Source organism: Pteropus medius, unplaced genomic scaffold (assembly GCF_902729225.1).
Source record: "Pteropus medius unplaced genomic scaffold, Ma_sr-lr_union100, whole genome shotgun sequence".
NCBI lineage: Eukaryota > Metazoa > Chordata > Mammalia > Chiroptera > Pteropodidae > Pteropus > Pteropus medius.
This window is the reverse complement of record NW_024351735.1, coordinates 4,417,484-4,444,098: the sequence shown is the minus strand read 5'-3', so window position 1 is coordinate 4,444,098 and position 26,615 is coordinate 4,417,484. Positions and strand designations below refer to the sequence as shown.

Sequence of the window (26,615 nt, the reverse complement as noted above, 5' to 3'; positions counted from 1 at the left end):
AGTGAATGGTGCATGTGACCTGCCACTCATTATTTGTGCCTCCAATATTCCTTTCTAAAGTGAGAAGGCTAATCGATACTGGGCTGGAGCTCTGGTTATTGTACAGAGCATCACAGCAAAACCTCTTAAAGGGTGGGAACAGTATATAAAAACAAGGAGAGCTGGAAACTCAAAGACAGGACTTGTTATGCTATTCGATATCAGCCTATATTAAAGTCATTTTGAATCTATTTTCTATGCTGAGAGACTAAAACAGACTATTGTGAATAATAAAAATGGCCACATTATGGTTTCCTACACAATATGGAGGCTCAAGGGAAAAAAATAAAGTCAGTGTCTACTAAGGAAAAAATAGAAGTGTGTTAATAGAGCCCAGGAACTCCCGCTATTGGAAGGGAATATAAAGCAATCACAAAGTCATACTTAAAATACCAAAGAGGTGTAGCCAACATGCTTAGGAGTTTATATGGTTGTGTTTCTACATTTCAAATCTGGGGAGTTAAACTTGACAGTGTTTTCAAGGAATTGAAATGTTACCATTAAATGTTACCATTAAATGTTACCATTTTAAACACTTAACAATAAAACTTGATTCTGGAAGAATTATTAGCAAATTATCAAATATTTCCCCCTGAAGTTGCTGCCCAGGTCTGTTTCAGATGCCTGATAATCTCTTTTCTACATATCAGCCACTCTACACTTCCCTGCTGTGGTCAGTGGGCATCCAAGTGAGAAACAGCCTATGGGATTTTCTCCTCCATATTCATACTCCTTGAGAAACTGCTTATGTTAACAGTGACATATTTATATTCTCCCACTGCTACTGCCTTGGTTCTTTCTGCACAGAATTCTGTTATCACTTTGATAACACCCTTCTGCATTCCTACCTTACCTTCTTCTCGTGGAACTTTTTGAAACCAAAAGAACTCAACAGGTACCTATAATTGAGAATGAGTCATATCAAGAAATATCCACCACCCAGATGTACAGTCCTATCCTTTCACTTAGTTTAAAAAGCCAAATTAACTTTGACGCAATGCAAATTGAAGTACATTCATAGCTCTAAGAACTGAAGGAAATCAATTCATGCAAAAGGCATGTCTCACGAATTCAAAATGTTTGTTAAAGACTATTGTTAGATTCATACTGTTACATGTCTTTATATACTGTCTTTATAAACTTTAAAAGCAGTGTAGAAATGTATCTGAGTTTAGCAGTCAATATTGAGGAGTTTTACATCCTCGATATTAATTATCCTTATCCCTTTTATCCCCCTACCATCTCTTGCTCAAATTACTGTGACATAATCCTAACAGTTTATTAGGGTTCAGTCCTAATCCCCAATTTATTCTCCACATACTGCAGTAGAAATAATCTTTATACAATGCCAGCCTATACCTCTCCCCTCCACATCTTTAAAATTCCAGTATGTTAGAAAGGTTTTCAAGGACAGTCACAATCTAGGCCCTATTTACCTATGGAGCCTTACTTTGTATACCTCCTCATCTCACATTTTACAGCCACATTAAACTACTCTAAATTACTCATCATTCTCTTTCACCCAGAAAGTTCTCCCCAGACCACCTTCTTGCCCTTGCATTCTTCAGGTTTCATCTTACATGTCACTTCACTCAAAAAGTCTTCCCCGAAGCCCTCAGAATGAGTTGGGGCCTCCTTCCAGATATTCTCTGTGCATACTGTTACTGCTGTATGGACCCTAGCATAACATTTATCACCCCGTGTTGGAAAGATCTATCCACGTATCCATACTGCAGTGATGATAGAATTGTGGCCCCCAAAAAGGTATGTGCATGTCCTAACCTCTGAAACCTGTGAACATGACCTTATTTGGATAAAGGGTTTTTGCAGATAGAATTAAGAATCTCAAAATGAAATTACCCTGGATTACCTGGGCCAACCTTAAATCTAATGCCAAGAGTCCTTATAAAGGACAGAAAGGTGAAGACTCAGCTACAGAGAAAAAGTCTATGTGAAGATGAAGGAAGAGATTGGAGTTATACAGCCACCAGCCAAGGAACACCCAAAGCCACCAAAACTGGACGAGGCCAGAATGGATCCTCCCCTACAGCCTTCTGAGAGAGAATACGGCCCTGCCAACTCACTTTAATTTCAGGCCCCAGGAACTGTGAGAAAAAAAAAAAATTCTGTAGTTTTAAGACACCAAGTTTGTGGTACGTGATTTGTTACAGCAGCCTCAAGAAACTAGTGCACATACCTACATTTCAAACTAAATTCCTTGAAGGAAGAGACTAGCATACTCATAATTTATTCACTGTGCTCTCCTTAATACTTAACATATGCCTGGCAAACACTGTGCACTTATTACATTTCTGAGGAAGGAGGTGATTTAGTGAAGACAAGCACAGCATTTCAAGCATTATCGTAGTTCACAATAATAATTAACACTTCTTTTTACTGTCTTTTTTTTCCAGTTAAATCTCGTAATCACCTCACGCTATATTTTCTCATCTTTAGTTCTACTTGGAAAGTGGAATAACAAATAAATATAAACTATAATGAATAATATTAGGACATTTCTACATCAGATGTACCTTATTTTGTTTGAGAGATGGCATGCTTTTCATAGTTACAAATCAAATATATATGAAATCAAAATTCCTGGATCGATTTCAAGCTTTAAATTATCTTATTATTTAATTTGAAAAAAAAATTGTATAAAATGAAAAGTTAAATTTTCTCTGCAGCTTGTCCCATTCTTCCAGAGACTACTGTTGTTAACTGTCTACAATTCTGGTTCATTACCTATATAACTATAAATATATTCTTTTATTTACATTTATTAATTAATGACATTACATAAAATTTATATCTATTTGTGAAAGAAGAAGTATTTCACTTGTATATTTAACGAAGATTCTTTGCTCTATTAGTTTGCGAGAGCTGTTATAAAAAAGTACCTCAAACTGCATGCTTAAATAACAGAAAATTATTGTCACAGTTCTGAAGACTAGAAGTCTGAGATCAAGGTGTCAGCAGGGTTAGTTCTTTCTGTTGGCTGTGACAGAGACTCTGTTCTATGCCTCTCTCCTACCTTCTGGTGATTATCTGGTAATCTTTAGTGTTCCTTGGCTTGTAGACACATCACGCTGTTCTCTTATGTTCACCTCGCATTGTGTGTGTGTGTGTGTCTGTGTTCAGATTTCTCCTTTTTATAAGGACACTAGTCATATTGGAGCGGAGGCCTACCCAATGCTGGAATAACTTTATACATTTTCAGCATATAAATTTGTGGGGTGGGAGATGCCACAATTCAACCTTTAACAACTGCTTATATTTGCCAAGTACAGTTGATGTAATGGACTAAAACAATGGGCTGACAAATTTTCTGTCTTCAAAAACTTACATTTCAGTGGAATTTAGTATTCTCATATAATCTCAAAGCTTCTCCCCTGAACCTGCTGATATTTATTATTTATGTATCGTTTTAGTTTTGTTATATGAAATGCTTTCATTTTTTAATTTATCCATTTTACATAGTATTTACTATATTTCAACTTCAAAAGTTTAGAAAAATAGCATTTATCCCTTGGTCTATCTCTCCTCTGTTTTCTAATTTTTATTGATAATGTTATCTTCATGTTTTTCAAGATTTTAGCATATGCATTCTCTCTTGTGGCTATAATTAATAAATGCTTCAACTATAGGCTAATTATAAAAATTCAAAATTAGTCAAAGGCTTTATAATATGTAAATATCCACTCCAGAATAAAATAGTGAAATTAGAACCACATGGAAGCAGATATAACTTATGTAATTAAAAAGGAATCACCCAGGCATCAAGGTTAATAGATTTTCTTTTAAATTCCTTATACCGTGTTCCCAATTTCTATGTCACACGTCTTTCTTGTATCTACATTATTTTTTATATATTCTTATTTATTTGGTTGACATATCTCCTTGAATAACTTTATCACATAAGTTCTTTTACATCCATTAGTCTCATTATTTTGCCTGTATTTAATTAATGATAAACATGTTTAGAACTCTAGGCTCTTTTTTTTTTTTTTCTTGAGAAATTTGATGTCATTCCTCAACTCTCCGGTGACCGAATATTTAAGATATGAAGATCTATGTCATATTGATAACTTGTTTCTTTGTTTCTTGTAACTTATTTTTAAACCTCTGGATATTCTTAAGATATTTTTGCTTTATCCTTGGAGTTATAAAATTTATCAGGATGTGACTAAGAGTAGCTTTACTTCTTTTGAGTGCAACCAAATCTTTACAAAGATCTTTCAGGCTGGAAAGTCATGTTTCCCATCAGTTTAGGAAATATTCCTTCCAATATTATATGAGTATCACCACCTCCCATTGTATCTGTTGTTTCTGAACAGAATTCCTATTACATAGCTTTTTCTTTTTTTCATTAAATTATCTGGCCAATAAACAGTTATTGAGTACTTACTATGTACTAAAAACACACTTCTCGACATGAGAGATACAAAATAACATCTTTTCCTCAAAGACTTACCTTCAAGTGTAAGGAAGCAGAAAATAAATCAAGAAATCAATAGTAAACCAGCTAAGGAGTGGAATTAACAAATGAAGGAAAAAGATCAAATAGTAATAGTATCTTAGAAGCTGTATAGAGAAGCTTTTCTAAAAGAAGGAAGATCAAATGTCTCAAATGCTATGAGTAGATAAAAAAAAAAAAAAAACTTGGCATTTAATAGCATAAAGTTCTTTGGCCAGCTTGTTCATAGCAGTTTTGGTAGGAACAGATGCTTTTTTTCAGTGGATTCAAGAGCAAAAGGGAGGACAGGAATTGAAGAAAGATAACTATTAAATAACAATTTTAATATTTGCTATAAAGGAAAGCAAAGAAAGAGGGAACAGCCAGGGGAAGATGTGGAATCAAGAGAGAATTTTCTTTTTTGAATTTTTAATAGAAGATATTTGGACATCATATTTGGAAACTGATGGAAATGACTCAGTAGAGGAAATATCATTGATACAAGAGAGGAGGCAGCTCTAGCGGTGATGAGAGGAGGGGGTGAGAGGATCCAGCACCCAGTGGAGGAGTTGGGTTTAGATTGGAGCTGAGAGTTCATACCTATAACCAGAGGGAAGGTGAAGAATATGAAGTATGTTCTCTGCTTGTAATTTTGCTAGTAACATGTTCATGTTATATAGATGCAATTCGTTCATATTTCTCTGAGAATACTAATTATAGTAATAATTAATGTGAGGTTTAGAGGTGTTTAGTGTGTTGTTATTACCTGAATTCTTTCTTTTTGCACAGCAGTCTGTTTCCCTGCTATTGATTTTTCTTAAAGATTTAGCAATTTTAGTTGACCTTTGCTAGTTATGACTAAAGAAAATTGATTAGAATAAGTGACTGGAATGTGATCTCTCTGTGATTCTTGTAAAAATATATGATTTATGTGTCTCCACTTCTGTGTCCACCCCATCCACACGCTCAGCTTGGCTCGAAGAGGAACTATAATGGGTTCCTTGCTATCTCCCTGGATCCAGTTTTCTTTTTCTCTCTCCTATTCTCATTCTATACAGTTTAATCAGATTTAACTTTCCTAAGAAAACATCATCATCAGGTTATTTCCCTTCATAAAAAAGCTAACCCAATTTCTCAAATTTTACAGATGAAGACCATATCCTCCAGCTTGTATTTTAAAGTTCCCTATATTTAATCCTTGTTAAAATGTTAAACTTACTCTCACTACTCTAACAAGCCCTGTATAAACACACACAAATCCATACTCTCTAGTCATCATGGACTCTTAGTCTCTTAATAGTCACTCTGTACACTTACTTGTCTTACTCCAGCATTTATCACTTAGCCATTTCAAACTCATTCCACTTCCTTTAAGTTTCCAAAGCCACATCTTCTTCTTTCTCTCTCCCTGAAAATGTCTTCACCGGGCGGGGAGGGGAGGAAGTAAAATGAATAAAAGTTAATTTTTTTCATCTTGTTTGAGGATAAACGCCCTAATTTGGTGGTACTCTATGCTCATCAAAAGCAGAGGCTATGTGCTTCCCCTGTGTAGCTTCAGTGATCAACATAATAGAATGAGAAACAGGAAGCTATCTAGGGGATGAAGGAGTAGGTAGGTGCATGGATGGATGGATGGATGGATGGATGGACTGATGAATGCAAGAATAAATGAGTCGGTACTCCTCCAGCTGCAACTGACTATAAAGCTGTCTCCATTCAGAAAGACTGATGTAGGTAAAAACACTACATCCCTTTCTCTGTGTCTGAAAGAAGGGAAGATTTATTCACTATAATGTCTTCTCTTGTTCTACTGTTTTCATCTTTGATTTCACAAACATGAAGAAGTATATCTTACAATAGAGTTATAATTATTTGCATAAACATATATTTTTGTTAATTTATTCAATTATTAATTCATTAATTAAGCTTTTTAAAAATGATCTAACATTTGGGCATTATGCTAATTGCCAGATAATCAAAGATGAATAAGTTATTGTCATTCTCCTCAAGAAACTCTAAAACCTTGAAGGAAAAACATTCATAACTAACTTATACAGTGCATGCTCCATTAGTGTGGTGACTATTCATCCTGGTGTGTCTGGCCACTCAGTTTTATGCCTATTGTCCCCACATCCTGCCGGCTTAGGTCCCCCTTTCATTTTTTTAACAGTCCCATTTAAAGTCACAAAAATAAAATTTTTACAGCTGGATGTTCATAGAAAGCCATGGAAAAACTAACATCCACAAAGCAATAAATGATACTAATTAGGTTTTTGATGCAATATTATAATTTCTTTTTTATTCTATTTAAAATTCATAAAGTATAAAATGCTTATTCCTTATAAATAGACACATTCCTTCTATTATAATTCACCCCTATAGCTTCTTTTGGCTTTAAGAGGCAACCTACTCATTTTTCTTATCCTGAGAAATGGTAAATACTGAGAGCTGTTTATCTTATAGACATTTCTACACCACCCATTCAGAATTCAGTGGAGAACTGTGAAAATACCAGATTGAAGAAAGCGATGAGAGTTTAGGTTCATTTTAATTTTACAGTCTGCATAATTTCATTCATCTCTAATTAGTTTTCCAAGATGACACCCTAGTGTCTTTCACATCACAAGTTCGGTTCTTAATGCCACATTCTCAACACTTGTCAATCACTGACTTCAGTCCATAGTATATTCTTCTAAAATTTTGAGTAGCAGCCTCAGGGTTTGTATCTCCTCCAATTTACTTCAGAGTGAAATACCCCACAGAGTCCTCCCATCTCTAGAGATTTTGTGGTTATGGTTATATCTTTCTTTTCACTGTGAAACTATTACCATTTATAATCTTTATTTTGTATGGTTGCTATTCATAATAGAGTCTTTTATTCACTTTATTTCTTTAATTCACTAAGTAAGTCCCAAAATCTCCATGGCTTCTGGGCACATGCTAAGAATAACAGGAAATTCATTTCAGCCACTTTTTTTTTAGCCAAAGCCCTGATAGGAAAGATGGCTTTATGCTGGGCCCTCAAAATTAGAAGACTAAAGTCCTTTTGAACCAAAATTAAAAATTAAGGTTTTCAGAAACAAACTTTAAATACTAAGATATCTGTCCTGTATTATAGGAAATATCTTTTTTACAAGACTGTTTTAAATAAATTTAACCTTGATACGTGTTTAAGTCAAAAAAAAAAAAATAACCAGCTACAAATACTTAGAAATTTACTACTTTTCAAACTAAAATTATAGTTTTGTTCTTTGTCTATAAAAAAATTTCATTATAATTATGTCACTATCAAAGTATGTTCTCATTTGATCATTAACACCTGCATTTTAATTTGATATAAAATCGCAAGTGACCAAATAAAAGAAAACCAAGAGAAAAAATTTGAGGGGATTAATCTCAGAGGCATTTTATTCTCAGAAAAACAGACTGACAAATTTTACATACATACTACAGAACAGTAACAATAAATCTGTTACTGTTTCTTATGTTGTAATAGAGATGGCACAGAGCTAGCTCATAGAGGAGTATTCCCATCCCAGCTCCACAACACCTATGACCTAGACCAAGTCTGTCCCCTCCTCAGGCTTGTCTCTCCATTGTTCAAGGAAGGGTGTTGAATTAGGAAACCTTTATATTTCTCCCAGCTCCACACTTCCCTAATTCTCACGTACTTGTTTATTAGTAAATTGTGTTTGTGTCTCAATGTAATAATTATCGTTTGTCAATGTTTACTCTCAAGCATTAGAATTTGTCACATACACAAAGTTGTCATTGTAACTGAAAAGTTATAGCAAAGTCACTAGAAAAAGGACTTTAAAACTTCTTTTCCAAAAATCTGTTTCCTGACCTATGTGGATGGTTTACTCATAGTGAACTTTGAGTATACGTCTTAGTCTGCTCAGGCTGCTATAACAAAATACCCAGGATGAGTGGCTTAAACAATAATTTGTTTTCTCACAGTTCTGGAGGCTAGAAGTCTGAGATCAGAGTGACAACATGATCAGATTCTGCCTAAGGCTTTCTTCCTGGCTTAGAGATAGCTGTCTTCTCACTATATCCTTACATGATCGAAAGAGGAAACTCTGGTTGCTCTTCCTTTTATTATAGGGAACTAATCCCACCAAGGGGCTCTACCCTCATAACTTCATCTAAACCTAATTACCTCCCAAAGGCCATACCTTCTAATACCATCATATTGAGGGATAGGGCTTCAACATAATTTGGGGTGACATAAATATTTAATCCATGGAAGTATCTCTTCTGACATATCAGGTCAGCATATCATCCTCCAATCCTGATGTTTAGCATCACACTATCTGGCTCTTAGTGGTTCTCTAGTTCCTTCATATTTGTCTCTTCAACTATAACCTCTTTAAGGCAAAGACAGGTTTTTTTCTTTTTTCCTTCTTTCATACAGTGACTAGTATTTAGGCACTCAGTAAATATTTATTGTATTGATAGTGTTAAGTGAAATATTTTACAAAAAATAAGCTAATACATTTCTAAGGGCTATGTACATAGCAATTTGCTGTAATGCCCTCATTAAAACTATCGGTATGTTATGTTATGATACAATTTAATTATTTACAAGTCAAGTTTTGTGTTTCTTATGAATAGGGAATCTCTGCTTTTAGGAGAAATGTTTGAATCACTCTGATTTAGTAAATGGCATAGTTTTGTCTTAGACACCAGCATTCCTTGCCAACTGCACCCCAGGGATGGTTCTCCCTGATGAAGCCCAACCCAGCAAACCATTAGGGGGTTTCGGCTATGTCCTAAGAGACTAATGATAAAGGCTTCTGGGGACACAGGCCAAGTCTCACGGTGTGTAAAGAAATACCAAGGATTAATAGTCATTTGTTCGAGATACTTAATGAATCCCTAAGCAAGAATATGGGTTAATTTTATACTGTTTAGAGTAAGTTATAGGAAACTAACCATTGAATGAAAACATAAATGTTTCTGCAAAATTTCCATCTTCTTGGTCCCTCATTCATTCCACTCCTCCAAGAAAATGGACAACCACTCCCTTCATTCAATGTACATGTGTATGTATACGTACATGTATGTCTGTAGTGAGAACAGCGTTAGTTTCTTCTGGAAGGAGACTCAGATTCCTAAAATGACGGATACTGCTCCCAGTCTCTCAACCATTCCCTGGGAAAGTTAAAAATAAGTCCCTCTGAAAAAATAAGTTGGCACTTGTTATTTGAGAAAATTGCTTTATTCCAGGAACTGCCTCATGTAGCAGAAATTTATTTACCATCTGTGTGGACTTTAAAAATTTTCCATCTTAACTGATACACAACTGAAATAGAAGCAGACTTTCCGTGCGTAGGTTTTCCACAGGCCTCAATCTTTTAAAGGGTGTTAGCTAAGAAACTTATGGGATTTTTGTGGTCCCCAGAGTAGGAGAGCTCCATGACTGCCTCTCAGCCCTGAGACCTTCTCCTGGGGAAGGGCCCCAGGCTGATGTCACCCAGTGAGGTCAGGAGTGCCTTCAGGGTGCGGTAGAAGGGTGGGAGTGGAAGGGGTCAAGAGGATCTGCCTGGGAGCATTCCGGGGACTTTGCTGAAAGGCATTCTTTATTTTCAATGGCCATTAGAATAGTTACCTACCATATTATGCTCAAATAATAAAATAAAAATAAAAATCCCTTGGGTAATAAATTCCTTTTTTTAAATTGCTTTTAAGTTATGTAGTCAGATAAGACAAATGTGCTTTCCTCTTTTTCAGCTGTATCAAAGGATTATTTTATTCAAATGTTTTATTAAATTCTTCCACAAGAGGAAGTAACTTTGTTCACTGCAGGAAAAAAAAAATAAGGTTGAATGGATGGCTGAACACAACTGGATTTGTTGTTAGGTGGTGCTTTATTTATACTACAGAAAAATCAAGGGAAATCAAATTGCCACTTTTTATACAAAATAAGTTGCCCTATCTGGATGTTTTTCTACAATATTAACCTATTATATCATTATATGGGAGGATAGAAACTGAAGTTGCTTATATATTTAATTCTCTTCACAATTTATGCTTTCTGTTCCAAAAATTCAAGAGCTAGACCATTTGAATATCTCTATAGACTTTAGCAAAGTAATATCACTCACTTTTCTAGATATGCAATTTTAACTACTGGATCAAAATCATGTCAAATTATGTAGGTTATATATTTCAGTAGTATCTTCCAATCAGTTCTTATTGCAAATTTAACATGCAAACAGAAATTTTAATAAAACTTTTAGAATATGTAAAATTACACAACCTATTTATAATTTACCTTTGCAAATACCCATAATTCCTCTTGTTTGAGCATTAACTATGTGCCAGCACCAGACCCTGGCTCTTAATATTCATTGTCTCATGTAATCATCACAACAGCTTACAAATTAGGTACAAACTGATAGATGAAAAAACATAAGCCTTGACAAATAACTAACATACTTCCAGGTCACAGAGCAATTAAGTGTCAGAACTATTATTCAATGCTCAATGAATCAGAGCTCCAAAGCCTATCATTTTGGCCACAGCACAAGTCACCAGTGAACTTGTGAAACCCAATTCTAATGAAATATGTAAATTTTTTTTTTTTTTTTTTTTTTTTGAAAAGCAATGTTGATCTCAGTTTTTAAGGTTTTATTTACGGAAGACTTCAGAACTTCCAAGACTAATTTTTACTTACAAAAATGGAAAGAGGGGGACTTTTACACTTTGCCGCCTACTTTGAAAAATAGACTTATGACCTAGCAGATCCTCCCATGGAGGCCAGGCCAGGGAGAAGGCTCAGGCCCCCAGCTGCAGGGTTTGGGTGGGAGAGCGATGCTAACCTGAGGTGGCCACAGTGCCCCAGGCCCACCACTTCTTTCTCTCGCGCTCCGGGAACTGCCGCATAGGGCCTGGAGAGGGGCAGCCCTACTGAACAGAGTGGCAGTGGCGGTGGACACCCCAGGTGGCTGGGACTGAGCCCAGGGTTGAGGCAGAGGCTCCTGGGAGACAATGCCCAGAGGCCGGCGGGCCTCAGCATGGCTTTCAAGCCTGGCACACTGATGCCCAAGTGTGTGGTGGTCAGCAGGGCAGTGGACATGACGTGCCTACTCAGAAGCTTTGCCAACATCGCCTTCCCAAAGAAGTAGTATCCACTGTCGTTGACCACTACACAGTCAACATCACCATAGGGGACAAGCAGTACCTTCTGGGACTCTACGGCAGGCTGGACAGGGAGATTGTGATCCTCTTAGGCCTTTATCTTAGCCAGAGACTGATGTCTTCCTTATATGCTTTTCTATGGTAAATCCAGCCTCATTTCAAAATGTGAAAGAGGAATGGGCACTAGCACACAAGGAATATACACCAAATGTATACTTTTTATTATTAGGAATTCGGATTGATGTCCAAAATGACCCCAAAACTTTAGCAAGACTGAATGATATGAAAGAAAAACCTATAAGTGTGGAACAAGAATGGAAACTAGTATAAGAGGTAGGAGCGTATTGCTGTGTGGAATGTTCATCTTTAATCGAGACGGATTGAAGACTGTTTTTGATGACGCTATCATAGCCATTTTAACTCCGAAGAAACACACAGTAAAACACACACATATGCGCAAGCACATACGCAAAATGAATAGGATCACAATGTATAAACTGTTGTTTGAATATGTGAGAAACATCCTCAGTGTCCAAAAAAACTCTCCTCTCAGAAAGTGTATGAAATTGTATAGCTATACCCAGACTCAAATACTAAAGCAGTTTAAAACTCTTAAGAAAAAATACTAATAATAACTCTGTCCTCAAAATTCTATAAAGTTCATTAAAGATGTTTCTTAAAGTTCCAAAAAGCAGCAAACATCTGAAGCCGCATGCTTAATTTCAACTAGAAGGTACAATCTCTCAAGGTTTTCACAACTTAAGAAGCTACAATTGCATCATGTTGTAACTACATAAAAAGCAGTAAGTAGAACGGACAGGCTTAGACCATACACATTTCTTCAGTCTTTATGGAATCCGAGAAAAGAAATACTTTCTCCCTTTGTTCCAATTAATTGTTCTTGTGTGTAAGTTGTTTTCTCTTCCAGTATATCCAGAGCGGTGAAATAACAAGGCCAGCCACGTAGCCAAAGGTCACTCCAATCATACAGGAGATGGGCTATGCCTGAGGACAGAATGTATGAGATCGAAAAGAACAGTTTTTTTTTCTTTTAAGGAACGAATTTTTATTATTACTTAAGTACAAGTGTAACCTAAGTAAATCTGTATTGAAACTTAATGTGCTTTCATAAAGAATGCCAAAAGTCTAATAAGGTCATAATTGCATTTATCATGAATACTAAAAATGTACACATTATAGTTAATGTGCATCCAGCTATAATGCTTCTGGTCACTGTAGCTTTAGTTTGATGCTCCACAAACTGTAGGGGAGACATGCTAAAATCACAAATTAAAATTTTGGGTCAGACTTTGTCATAATCTTGGACTCAATTTAACTCTCTGAACCAGTTGGTAATTTTAACTTTGAATGTCCACAATGGCTGGTATATCAAAGGAAATAATAAGTGTGTATGCTGACCAAACTTCAAGAAACTTTAAATTGTGTTAAAAAGACCTGAAATTCAACCATGTTACATGAAATTTATAACAAACCAACTATATACATTATACAACTGATGTCACTTTTCAGATACAGATATTAGAACCATAGCAGAAGTTATAAAACTACAACTTAGTGAAAAACCTAGAGTGTAAGTTAAAGAAACTGCCAGCTTTCAAATGTTCATTTTTTCCAACCACATTATATTTTACAATCTTAGATCAAGCCAGAATTAAATAGTGTTGATTTATTTCATCCACAAGCAGTCTATACTGGTTCCTAAGTGGAAAGGCCCTATTTAAAAAAAAAAAAAATTTTATGTTTATCTGTGATTCTTGTTTGATATACTAGAGCTATATCTCTTTCTCTGGAGAAGCAGATGGTAGAACTGTGTTAGAAGTGAACCATGTTAGGATCTGTCACCTGATTAAGCTTCCTTGTTTGGTCTGCTGTAGATCTGCCTTATTCTAAGTGCCATGCAATAGACAATAGTGTTAAGAGTTTCAGTGTGAACAAAATAATGCAGTTCAAAGAAGTATTATCGAACCCATAGATTTTTTTTTCAGCCTTTCCTACATTTAAACTTTCTTGCTATTCCCTAAATTACAATTTCTTTATGTCTTTGGTGAGCTCCTGTTAATTTCCATGACTCGAGATTATAGCTATATCTATTGCACATATTGGATAATGGAACACTAAATTTTTATTCTTGAAAATGACAGCTTAAAGGCTCATATCAGTCACAAATCTAAGATGTACTGTCTTGTATGTGAACTTTGTAGAGATTTTTAAAAACATAAGCATGCTCTTCCGCATTGAAGAGTAGAAGTTCTATTTGATAACGAGTCAGGAGCTTTCTCTTTGAACAGGACAGTGGAAATGTTTTCTTTCTTTCAAGAAATGGTGGCTCACATTAGGTACCACAGCCTTGTACACTCAAATGGAAATTTATGTAATTTCTCACTTAATTTTGATCTGCTATTTTTAGATATAGTTGAAAGAAATTGTATAAATCAATTAGTATATTAGCTAAGTTGAGCAACATGTGGTATAAAGGAATTAAGATAGTAAAGTAATATACATTTCTAACTTGCCTTTGGGGATTTGATGAAATTTTTTTTTCTCAAATTTGCATCTCTGAAATTCTTCACACTTGGTTTAGTAGCCAATGGAGGTTAAAATCTAGAATTTGTTCTATCCTAGTAGAAATGGATTAGGTATCTGGAAACAGCTCTGGTGTCACCTCTGTTTCATGACTGGATCTCAGTTTCTTCATCTATAAATATGGGGAAGTAGCACAGATGATCTCCAGTATTTCTCCCATTCATCAACTCTTATGATTCTCTTCTTTCTTATTCACAAAAATCATGGCTAGACATTACCTTTTCAGTTTCACATTCTTAAGATGATAAAATTACTGTAGATTGGGTTATTAGAACTCTAAGCAAGGTGATTGTCTCACCTGGACCTGAGGTACCTTAGGTACTCTACTGACCTTGATGCTGCTTATGAAGAGCCTTTCATTGCTTTGGTTCTTTAGTTTTGTTTTGTTTTGTTTTGTTTTGTTTTTACAAAATCCTTTCCACTTTAACTAACAACCAAAGGGTTGTTTTCTATTTATAAACAGATTGTAGAAATTGTCTTATTTTCAAAAGCACATTTTCATTAAAGGCTTAGGTTTCAATAGAAATTTAGACTAGTCACTTGAACAACTAATTTGAAGTAGTGAAATATTTGGGAAATAAAATACTCAAAAATATCTTACTGACATGAATGTTCCTAGTGAATGCAAATAACATTGTTTTAAAATAAGGCCATGTATAAATGAACTTAATTAAAATTAGTTAATATATTTTTTGCATATAGATAATCAGCTCTGAAGTTCTTAAAAGTAATTTTAGAGGCTCCCTGAAATCTTATTTTATACTTTGCTAACTTATACCCTCATTCTATCTCTAAAGGTACATTTTAAATTAGCCCATTTTGAATGATTACATTTCCAATAAGTGGAGCCTGAAGTAATGGTTTTAATTGTGAATTATCTTAGTTACTTCAGACATTGTTTCCATTTGATTCTTAATTATTAAGGTAAGTACCAAATTAAATACTGGTTTATTGTTGTTTTATAAATGATTATTACTTTAACAGTGTTCCATCTTAATACATGGGATTACAAATAAAATAATTGCATAGGTTAGTATCTATGTAAAACATTGAAAAAAAAGTGGGCCTATGAAAATCTAAAAAGCAGTGCTACTATTCAGACTATAATCACTTTTCAGTTCTTTCTCCTAGAAAACTATGTTGCTGCACAAAATTTATTAAAAATAAAAAGTATAGCAGAATGTATTCTAAAAAGTAACAAGATTTAGTTTGATTCCTAGATCCCACCACATATTAGATTGTGAAACAGAGAAAGTTAAATAAATGGTAGCAAAGCTGAGAATGATCTGACTCATGGGAAATGATAGTGGGCAGGGGTAGGTAAGTACTAGGAAAATAAGGGAAGTAGTACATGTATAACTGAATTCTACCATATTCTTGAAAAACAACAATTGCTTCTGCAAGAGAACAAAAACTCTGATCCCACCCTTCTTCTGCCTCCCCTCAGAATTGGCGTATTACTGCTTTGTATAATTATTTTGCATGTTTTAATAGTTTTAAGGGAAAAAAAAAGCATATGGATTTGAAATTTAGAAAAATAAAATCAACAGTGCAATCTCTTACTTAAATTGCTATTGCACCTCGTTCAAATTAGCTTTCCATGTCAAAATTTCTTCAAGGTAAATGTGTGATAATAATTCCTACTTTACTGTCATATTAAAATGATTGAAATGGAGTCTTTCTCATATAGCAGTATTGCCCGAAAGAAACTTCCTTTTTCAGTTCAACTGTTCCCTAGAAAAAACAGACTCTTTCAGATGCCGTTTAGTCTCATAGGGGTAGGTGAAGATCACGAATGGAGATCTCTTCTAAATACAGAACAACAACATGAGCTAGGGTAAAAAGGAAGACCTGGAACCTGGATAAGAACCTGAGTAGTGGGAAAAGAAAACTGAATTGCCTGAAGTCTGGCATTAAAACTGCAACTGGGAAACTGAGTCTTGGGTCAGCGGCAGAATGGGAAGAGGGTCCTGGAATTCCCAAGCTGAGCTGGGTAGTGTGTCTCCTAGCTACTGACGTAAGCAACACCCCTTTGGCAAAAAGTGTCTCTAATCCCTAATTTAGGTCCTCGGAGTTCCCACATTAGGATGAAGCAATGAGACCCAATCACCAATTATAAAACAGAGAAGGCAACAACTAAGACTGAAGGTAACTCAGAAGAGGGGTAACAGAGATAAAAAGGTCAAAGTTTACTGTACCTTTCAAGATAATGGGGATCGAATTAAGACTTTTTTAACTTTAGATTTTATAATGTAAATTTACCATCCTCAAAATAAACGCCAAAATTTTAAGGATAATCATTAAAGGAATAGAAATAAAGTGAATACATTACATTGCAGAGAATGAAATGGGATACAAACAAATAAAAAGTCAACCAATACCCAAATAAAAAAATATTAAAAATGGGATAAATAAAATAGAAAAAGGTTAACATGGTATAACAAAATCCAACTATATTAATAATCACAATAAATATAAATGGATTTTAATAATCAATTAAAAGTTTATTATATTAAAAAAAGTCCAGACAAATGCTGTTTAAAAAGATACATAAAGCATAAGGACTTGGAAGGTTTACAAGGCAAAGAAAAAGATAAAAGGTAAATATAAATGAAATAAAGATATTTAAGACAAAGAAATTATTAAAATCACCAAAAAAAGTCGCCATATTGATAAAGTTTCAATTCACCATGAACTATAATAATTTCATTCTTCAATTATGCAACAAATAAAATAGAATAAAAGTGTATAAAGAAAACATTAACATAACTAGATAGAAATTTTGAAAAATCTATAATTTTGATAGGAAGCTATAAGATCTCTTAAACATTGAGAATACAAGTAAAAATTTAAAGAAATAAACAATTTAAACAACACAATCATCAAACTTAATCTGATATACATACAGAACTCTCAAACACAATAATTAGAACATATATACTGTTCTCAATCACACATGAATCATTTTGAAAATTGATATTATAACCATGAAGTATATCTTAACAAATTTTAAAAAATTCCTATTACAGAGACCACATACTCAAACCACAATTCAATTAAGTTAGACATTAAGTTAGAATTTAATAATAGAAATTCTCATACATGTAGACATTAAAACATATTCACCCTAATAACTCAAGAGATAAAGAAACACTCTGGAAGTCCTAGCCGCAGCGATCACACACACACAAAAAGACATCCAAATTGAAAAGAAAAATAAAATTGTCATTATTTGCAGATGACATAGTATATATATATATACAAATAAATAAATAACCCTAAATATTCCACCAAAAAAGTATTAGAATTGATAAATGAATTCAGTAATGTAGCAAGATACAAAATTAATATTCATAAATCAGTTGCATTTCTATACATCAATAATGAATTATCAGAAAGACAAATTAAGAAAACAATTCCATTTACAATTGCATCAAAAAAATACCTAAGAATAAATTTAACCAAAAACGTAAAAGACTTGTACTCAGAAAATTATAAGATATTTAAGAAAGAAACTGAAGAAGATACAAATAAATGAAAGCAAATGCTGTGCTCATGGATAGGAAGAAGTGACATTGTTAAAATGTCCATACCACTCAAAGCAATCTACAGATTCAATGCCATCCTTATTAAAATACCAATGGCACTTTTCAAAGAACTTGAACAAATAATGCCAAAATTTATACAGAGCCACAAAAGACCCCAAATAGCCACAGCAATCTCGAGAAAGAAGAATGAAGTTGAAGGTATCATATAACTTGATATTAAACTGTACTACAAGGCGATAGTAATCAAAATAGCATGATATTGGCATAAGAACAAACATATAGATCAATGGAATAGAATAGAGAGCCCAGAAAAAAAATGCCTGTATAGTCAATTAACCTATGGCAAAGTAGGAAACAATATACAATGGGGTAAAGACAGTCTATTCAATAAATGGTGTTGGGAAAACTGGACACATACATGCAAAAAAATGAAACAACCACCTTCTTACAGCACATACAAAAATAAACTCAAAATGGATTAAAGACTTAAATGTAAGATCTAAAACCATAAAACTCCTAGAAGAAAACAGAGGCTATAAACTCTCTGACATGGCTCTTAGTAATATTTTTTATGACATGTGGCCTTGGGAAAAGAAAACAAAAGAAAAAATAAATGGGACTACAGCAAGCTAAAAAGTTTTAAAAAGGCAACCATTCATAAAACAGAAAGACAATCTACTGAATGGTAGGAGATATTTGCCAATAATACATCTGCTAAAGGATTAATATCCAAAATTTACAAAGAATTCATGCACTTAACATCAAAAATAACGATCCAATTTAAAAATGGGCAAAGGACCTGAATAGACATTTCTCCAGAAGACATACAGATTATTAATAGACATATGAAAAGATGCTCAAGGTCACTAATCATTAAAGAAATGCAAATTAAAACCACAATAAGATATCACCTCACCCTGATTAGAATGGCCAATAAATCAAGAAAGAACAAGAGTTGGTGAGGATGCAGAGAAAAGAGAATCCTCGTGTACTGTTAGTGGGTCAAGCCACTTGGGAAAACAGTATGGAGTTTCCTCAAAAAACTAAAAATAATTCTGCCTTATGACTCAGCAATTCTACTTCTGGGTATTTATCCAAAGAAAACCAAAATACTAATTCAAAAAGATCTATGTACCCCTATGTTCACTGCAGCACTATTTACAATACCCAAGATATGGAAGCAACCATCAGTAGACAATTGGATAAAGAAATTACTCAGCGATTAAAAAAATGAAATCCTACCATTTGCAATGACATGGATGGACCTAGAGGTTATTATGCTGAGTGAAATAAGTCAGACAGAGAAAGATAAATACCGTATGACTTCACTTATATGCACAATCTAAGAAACAAAAAGGACAAACTAATAAAAAAACAGACTCATAAATATAGTAGTCAATTTGGTGATGGACAGAAGGGAGGAAGTTTGGGAGACTGAAGAATGGGCGAAGGATTAAAGAAGTAGAAATTAGTAGTTGATAGTTGGTCATGGGGATGGAGAGCATGGCATAGGGAATGCAGTTAGCATTAATATAATGGCTAGGTGGAGAGCTAGGGGAGAGAGCAATTGAGAGATCGTTTTATGAACTATATAGATGTCTAACCAATGTACTGTATACTTGAAAGTAATTTAAATAAATAAATGAATGAATGAATGAATGAGTGAATGAATAAATAAAAGTTTAAGGTACCAAGTATCAGAGTTGGTTAGGATCAACAGAAGCTCCTATATATTCAGGATACCAATATAATTGATAAACAATTTTAGAAAATGATTTGGCATTATATCTTAATATTAATGTGTACATACTCTAAAAATAATAAATATCACTTTTATATATATACACATATATACATATACATATATATAGAAGTGATATTTATTATTTTATATATGTGTATATATATACACACACACGTACATATATATATATATCCTTAGAAACAATCTTGCATTTGTCTTCCAAAAAATTTATACAGAAATATGCATTACATTAATGTCCATAATAGCAAAAAAAACCTAAAAATAATCCAAATGTCCATTAATAAGTAAATGGATAAATATATTGTAGTATGTCAAATAATGACATATTATATAGATATAAAATAAATTAAGCACTCCAACCCACAACACTAGACGTTTGTAAAATAACATTGCAGGGAATAAGAGAGGCAAGTTTCAGGAAGCTACGTAGAATTCAGTATTTTTATAGAGTTCAAAAAGAGAACTAAATATCTTATTTAGGCACACATGTATTCAATTTAAAACCTATATTTTTTAGAAGCAAAGGAATAAAACAGAAAAATAGCAAAGTGAGAGAGACGAGGATGAGATAGGAGAGGAGCATATAAGTCAATTTAAATCATTGGTAGTTCTAGGGTGAGATATAGATTCACTTAGGATCATTGTAATATGCTTTATAATTTACATATCTGGGATAATGTTTGATATTTAAATTGATGTATTAATATACAATATAGAAAATGCTTAAATGTGATTAAAAAAAATGTGAATGTGCTTTAACCAAAAAGATTTAGAGGGATTTTTATTGTCCTGTTTTAAATTGTTGTGTTTGAGATCGATTTTCCCTAATTAAATTGTAAACTGCTCAAAGCAAGGATGACAGAACTCTAAGTAACACTTGGTAAATATGATGTATAACTGCATTAAGAAAAAAAGAGTGTCTATTGTCTTTGTTTGTATGTGTTGCTTTTTCACTTCTCTGAGTCTAGATTATATCTGACCTTGTGCATTTCGTCACATCTAGACCTCTAGAATAGGAAGATAAAGTCCTCTCTTCCTAAGACGCTCAGGGCTTTAGGAAGCTTTTTTTCTCTGTCTTTCAGCACCAACTCTACAAGTTGCCCCAAGGCCTCAGCTCACATCAATGAGCCTCCAATTTTTACTCACTTTTAACCTTAGAGTCTTTCTTGACTTTGAAAAAACTTTTTATTGTATCCAAATTTTATTTTTCTCTTTCTTTTACTTTAGTTTATCTCTTTCAATTATTTCATCCCTTGGACTGCAGAGAAGGAAGCAGGTTAGCTGCCATTTTCTCTTTATAGCTCTTCTGAGCTCTTTCATGTCTCCACAAATACATCTAGTCCCAGATGGCCCTCTTTCTCTAACAGGCAACTCTCTGGGGAAAGTTGATAATTCCAGTCTTTAAAGACATAGGTCCTGGGAATCCAGTAAAATGTCAGGTTTCTGTTTCCTCATCAGAGAATAATAAGCCAAAAATAATAACTCTAAACAGCTATTAGAACAATGTTGCTTCCTCATGACCAGAAATGACCAGTCCCAATTTGGAGACAATAAGCACAAGAAGCTCTTTTATCTAATCTATATGAAATCTTTAACAAATTCACTAGTTTCAATAGGCCTACTCCAAAGGTAAATAAAATTAAAACTTTTTCACAAACGAATATTTGTAACAAACTATGAATATCCACATTGTTTGAGTGTGTATTAGATTACAGTCTTTTATTCTTTGAGTAGATCCGAAGAAACTAATTCATGTCCTATCAAGTCATATTTTCAAAACATGATCTCCTTTCCATGATTACTCTCTTTTATCTTACAGCAAAGAGGTCAGAATCACCCGAGCAGTTATTCTTCTTTGCAACTAGTAGAATCTGAAACTTTTGGTCATAACCAAAGCCAAAATTCCCACAAAATGGCAAACCTGATACACATTCACACCAAGTCACACCAAGTGACCATGCTAGATAACAGCCTATTGTGAAGTTGTTTAAATGATGGCTACAAGATAAAAAGTATCTCTCAAACTCTTTTGCTTGTTTTTCTAAGATATATAAGAGGCCATCTTAGATAGTCAAAGATATTTCGATTCAAAATTGCCAGATGTATGTTGTCTGTGATGACAAGGAAAAAGGCCAGTAACTTCTGATTTATTTTTAATCTTTGCACTGATATCTATGCATCATAATGAAAAACAATAAAACTGTAGGTTATGGGATTTCCAGAAACAGCTACAGCAACTAATAAAACATGTATTCAATCCTCTTCTCTAAAATTTCAACACCTTGTAATCTTACTTTGATTACAACCTCGTTCATTTCTGCTTTCAAAAGGGAATTATACTGAGATGTAAAGAACAGACACATCTGCAGTAAGGACAAGTTACCAAGAACAAGAATAGCAGAGGTATTTTTGTCCTCTTGTTCAAGGTAGATTGCCAACTAAGTTATAGAAGAAGGGTTCCCAGCTGGACTCAGCGTTCTTCAATTATTCTTGGCACATATGGTACATGTTAGTATAGACTACAGGATAAAAAGATAGCTGAAGAATGTCTTGAATAAATTTGGATAGAATTTGGTGGACCAAGTTGAAAATATATTTGCTGAATGATAAGGCCTGTGTACCCCCATGGCCTTGCAGCACTAGTTCTGTGCTCTCCTGGGAAAGGGCTGGAGTGGAACAACAGTAGGAATCTCCTGTACGGCCCCATCTGTCCCTTTAATGTGGCTTTCCCCTTTGTAGTACAGATATAGGGCAGGGTGGAAAAGAAAGATTCTAGAACTAGGCTTTTTCTCCGCTACTGCTAAGGTAAAATGAGCTAGATATAAGCAGAGATAAATGTCCCACTAAAATTCTGTGTGCTAGACATGCTAAATCATCATACAGTATGGTTCGGGCAGCATCCTTACACACCATGCATAATGACTTATGTATAAATGGAGAAGACATCACAGGAAGACAGAAAGAGCACTGGCATCAGAGAGATGAGGCTTGTATCAGCTCTACCACTAATTAGCTCTGCTATCTTGAGTAAGTCTGTGAACAGGTTCTTTAATTTGTATGAAAAGGGGACAATATAACACTTTGCAAGGAGGATGAACAGGAGATCAGAGAAATGCCTCCTCTGAAAGATCATGCTTAGTTTGAAATCAGTAATAACTATAATTTTATATTTGAAAAAGGGATGAACTATCGTTTTTCAAATTTATTATTATTAAAAACTACAGAAGATTAACTATACAAAAATCTGGGCAGAAGAAGAGTGATAGAATATGTAGTGATTATCACCTGAGGGCACAGGCATGCCCTGTGCAGGGCAGGGGTTGAGATAGATGGGCAGGAAGAGGCTAACGGCCTGAATGTTTGTTAAAGAAGTGGAGGATACCAGAGAGTAGAGAGGAGGAGAGAGGTAGATAGGTAAAAGGGGGCAAATATGTGATGACATTAAAGAATTTTAAAAAAATAATAAAATTTTTTAAAAAGTAGAAGAAAAGAACTACATGGATTTAAATGTTTTGAAATACTGATGTGTTTAATTTTCACATAAAGTGATGGTGAAATCATCCCAAGACACATTGGTGTGAGTTGTTAATTCACTGGCACAGCAGCTTCCATCATCACATTATTTCTACACATATTTTTACATCCATAGGGCCCTATTTTTCCCTCACCCTGTGAAACATATACCACAATAATTTCACAGAAGAAAATAATCTGTCTTCAGAATTAGTGCTCATAGAGTACTGTTCGTCATTTGCATTGTGATTCCTAAATATGCCCAGCCATAGAGATATACATATACATATCAGATATCTACTCATCATATGTGATCATCCCTTTACCCTTTGAACAGCAGAAGTGCACTGTGAGGAACCACGGGAGGAAAGTCTCTTCCTGTGCCCCTTAATCTGCATCCACACCATCATCTCCCCAAGTCTCTCCCTCTCCTTCTGATCTCTTCTCAGACCCTCTACTCCTACAGCCGTACACACAGACCTTTAGAGTGACACTCATTACCTTGAACTGTAAATGTTTGTTTACTTTGACCTTACCTTAGGAGATCTTCCAAGGTAGAGATCATTTTTTATTTGCTTTTGCAGCTCCAGCACATAATCAGGTCAAAATAACTGTCATGATGACTAAATGACTAGGTGCATAGAACATTTACAATGAGCTTGAGGAAAATTGTTATGGAAGTCTTTTAATTAGACAACCAACATTTGCTGAACTTCCATCATGAACTTCACAAGGAGCTCTGAGAGATAAAAGTTCCTATGAAGAGAAAAAACACAGTCCTTTAAATGCTATGAGGCAATTAGACAGGCACTTTCAGATATAAATGAGCACAAGGTGGCTTCTTTTTAAAACCTGCAAAGGCTATAGAGAATACATATCAGGGTGGGCAACCTCATTGGCTGCTGGAATTCATCTTTTCATGTGTGCAATTCTTTGTTGAGTGCTCAACAAGTTCCAAGCACTGCCCTGGATGCTAATCCTGGGGCAGTGAGCAGAATTCTCAGGGGAAGTTTCAGAGCGGGTGGTATGAAGTAATTTCAATTTAATTGAAGCCTGGGTAGGTTCAGAAATAGAGAGGAACCAGGATGACATTCCGGTGCATGTACACAAAGCAACACTGGTTGTGTGGAGGGTGAGTGTTCCCCGGGCCATCCTCCTACTCATAAACTTATAAAAAGAGTTGTGCACAAAAATCTTTTTATAGAGTATGTTATGTGGCATTTGTATGCTTATTCAGAGGAAGCAGTTTTTCCATAACATTTCCCTTCTCCAAAAATCAAAGGGATCACTATTTAAACCGGATGGAAAGGGGAAATGATAACAGCAACCCTTGAGAAACTTTGCTGTGCCCGAGAAGTAGGTTCAAGTATTAACACACAGCAACTGGTGCCAGTGACCTGAGGGCTCTGTGGACCAAAGGGCTTGTCACTGTGTATTCCCATCCCCCACCCCTGTCAGGAAAACACAGTGCAGTTTCAATGAACAAAGAGATAATACTTATTTCTCTAAGAGCCCAGTAATTAGTCTCAAAGGAGTCACTGGTCATTTTACAGCTATGAGGAAGTTGAGAGGGAAACATTTAGAACTCATTTATTGACACAATTACTGAAAAATAAAATCAGGAAGAAATCCATGACTTGGAATCTTTTTGCAAAGACCACCTTCTGACATTGGGAAAGATCCAGATGAGGTCAACACTCAACTTCCTGCCCCAGAGAAAGAGAAAAAAGGCAGGGAATGAAAAAAAACGGGGAGAGAAAGAAAGATATCTAAAAAACATAGAGCGTCACAGAACTTAGACATTCTCCAGAGATATGGCAAAAAAAAAAATTTTTTTTTTCAAGAGGACTGAGAACTTTTAAAAGAACTGCTACATTTAGAAAATCAAACTATAGTTTGTTGGTTGTTTAAAATCATGTTCTATTAGGAAAGAATTCTTATTCATTAGCCGGAGACAAGAAACAGATTGACCTCCGGTAATGGAACAGCATCAAAGTCTAACATTTTTAGCTGGTTAGTGAGTTAGTAGAATTTTGTTCTACTAGAGAGTATTCTATATTCTTATATCATATGAGGCTTTATCTTTCATAACGCTATTTTACATGATTATGTGCGAGTTAACAATACATAAACTTCTGGGGAATTTTTACCTAAAGTAATAAAAAAAATCCTTTTTTTCTAAGTAAAGAAAAACTATGGGCTTGGTTTTTAATATTCATTGTAGATGACAGGAGTAGGATAATGGTAGAAATGTCACCAAATCTGGTTTGGGTGGGGGGGAATGTAATTATAAATTTAGCTCATATTTCAAAAGGTCATTCGAAATACTTTCAACTACTGACTTATGAAGTGTCAGCAACATCTGATTTCAAAATTGTAGTAGTGACAATATCAGATCGCTGTTTTCATATATTGAGTTCTGTGGTAACATAGAACAAAGTATTATTTTGGAGATTTCTCAAATGCCAACTTAGCATTTCAAATAACAAGGGAATTCTTTAATGGGCTCATATTAGAACATTTTATTGTCTATATCTTATCAAAGCTCCAAAAAAATCAAAGCTTCAATTAGTAGAAATAGCAGTGGGCTAGAAGTTATGAATTCTGTGTTTTAATTCTTACCAGTTTAACCCTGGGAATGTCACTTTATTTTTCGGTCCCTCAGGCCCCTTATCTATAAAGCAAGAGAGTGAGACTAGATTATCATTAATATTCCTTCCAACTTGAAAATTATGAAACTTGCCAAAATTGCTCCACTGAAGTTGCACACTTCATGGTAATAAACATAACACTGAAATTTTAGCAAAAATTAAAATTCTCAATTTTGGTAATATTTGATTGTTGTATATCCATGTATGACTTCTTAAACTTTGTGTTTAAGAATCATTCTAGAAACATTCTGCTTTCATTTTAAATGGCTTTGCAATAGCCCTTTCCCAGCATTTAGAGGATATTTCTAGTGTCCACTCTAGAAAGAGATTGCACTGAAGCTCATAATTCTCATATAACTATTTTACTGTCCAATCTTGTGGTCTGTGTTGGCTCTTGAACCTATTCTGTACTTTAATGAAATATTTTGGAAAAGATGACAATTAATGATAATTGGGAGAAATAATAGTTCCTCTTTTCAACTATTCTCACACTATACCATATTATAGGGGTAAAAAGTAAAGGCTTAGTTACTTCTTTGTGGGGAGGAACGGTGAATGTGACTAAATCACTGAAGTAAACCACCAGAATCCCAACGAGGATTTGTGTGAACTTTGTTTTTACTTTCATCGTCTCACTTAGCATTATTTGTTTCTACATTAGTTGCCTCTAGAAAACTGCTCATTTTGTTCTTGGTATCCTTATAATTTCCTATAACACCAAGTTCTTTAATTAAATTAACTACACTTGCCTTGCTCTCTTAAAAATAAACATTATACTGCTTTTCTCTTTTTTCTCTCATTGACTAGTATGCTTATAAAATAATTTCATTTTATATAGTTTATAAGATAAACCTTACTTCTAGCTTCGTCTTTCCTGATTTAACATCTAAGAA

At 34.4% G+C, this 26,615-nt stretch overlaps 1 protein-coding gene and 1 pseudogene across 6 annotated transcripts in view; both read left to right on the top strand.

Moving 5' to 3' along the window:
- DLC1 (DLC1 Rho GTPase activating protein) overlaps positions 1-26,615 on the top strand; it is a 352,000-nt gene that overhangs the window by 27,052 nt on the left and 298,333 nt on the right. The window lies entirely within an intron of this gene.
- On the top strand, positions 11,120-14,591 carry LOC120589079 (rho-related GTP-binding protein RhoQ-like; annotated as a pseudogene).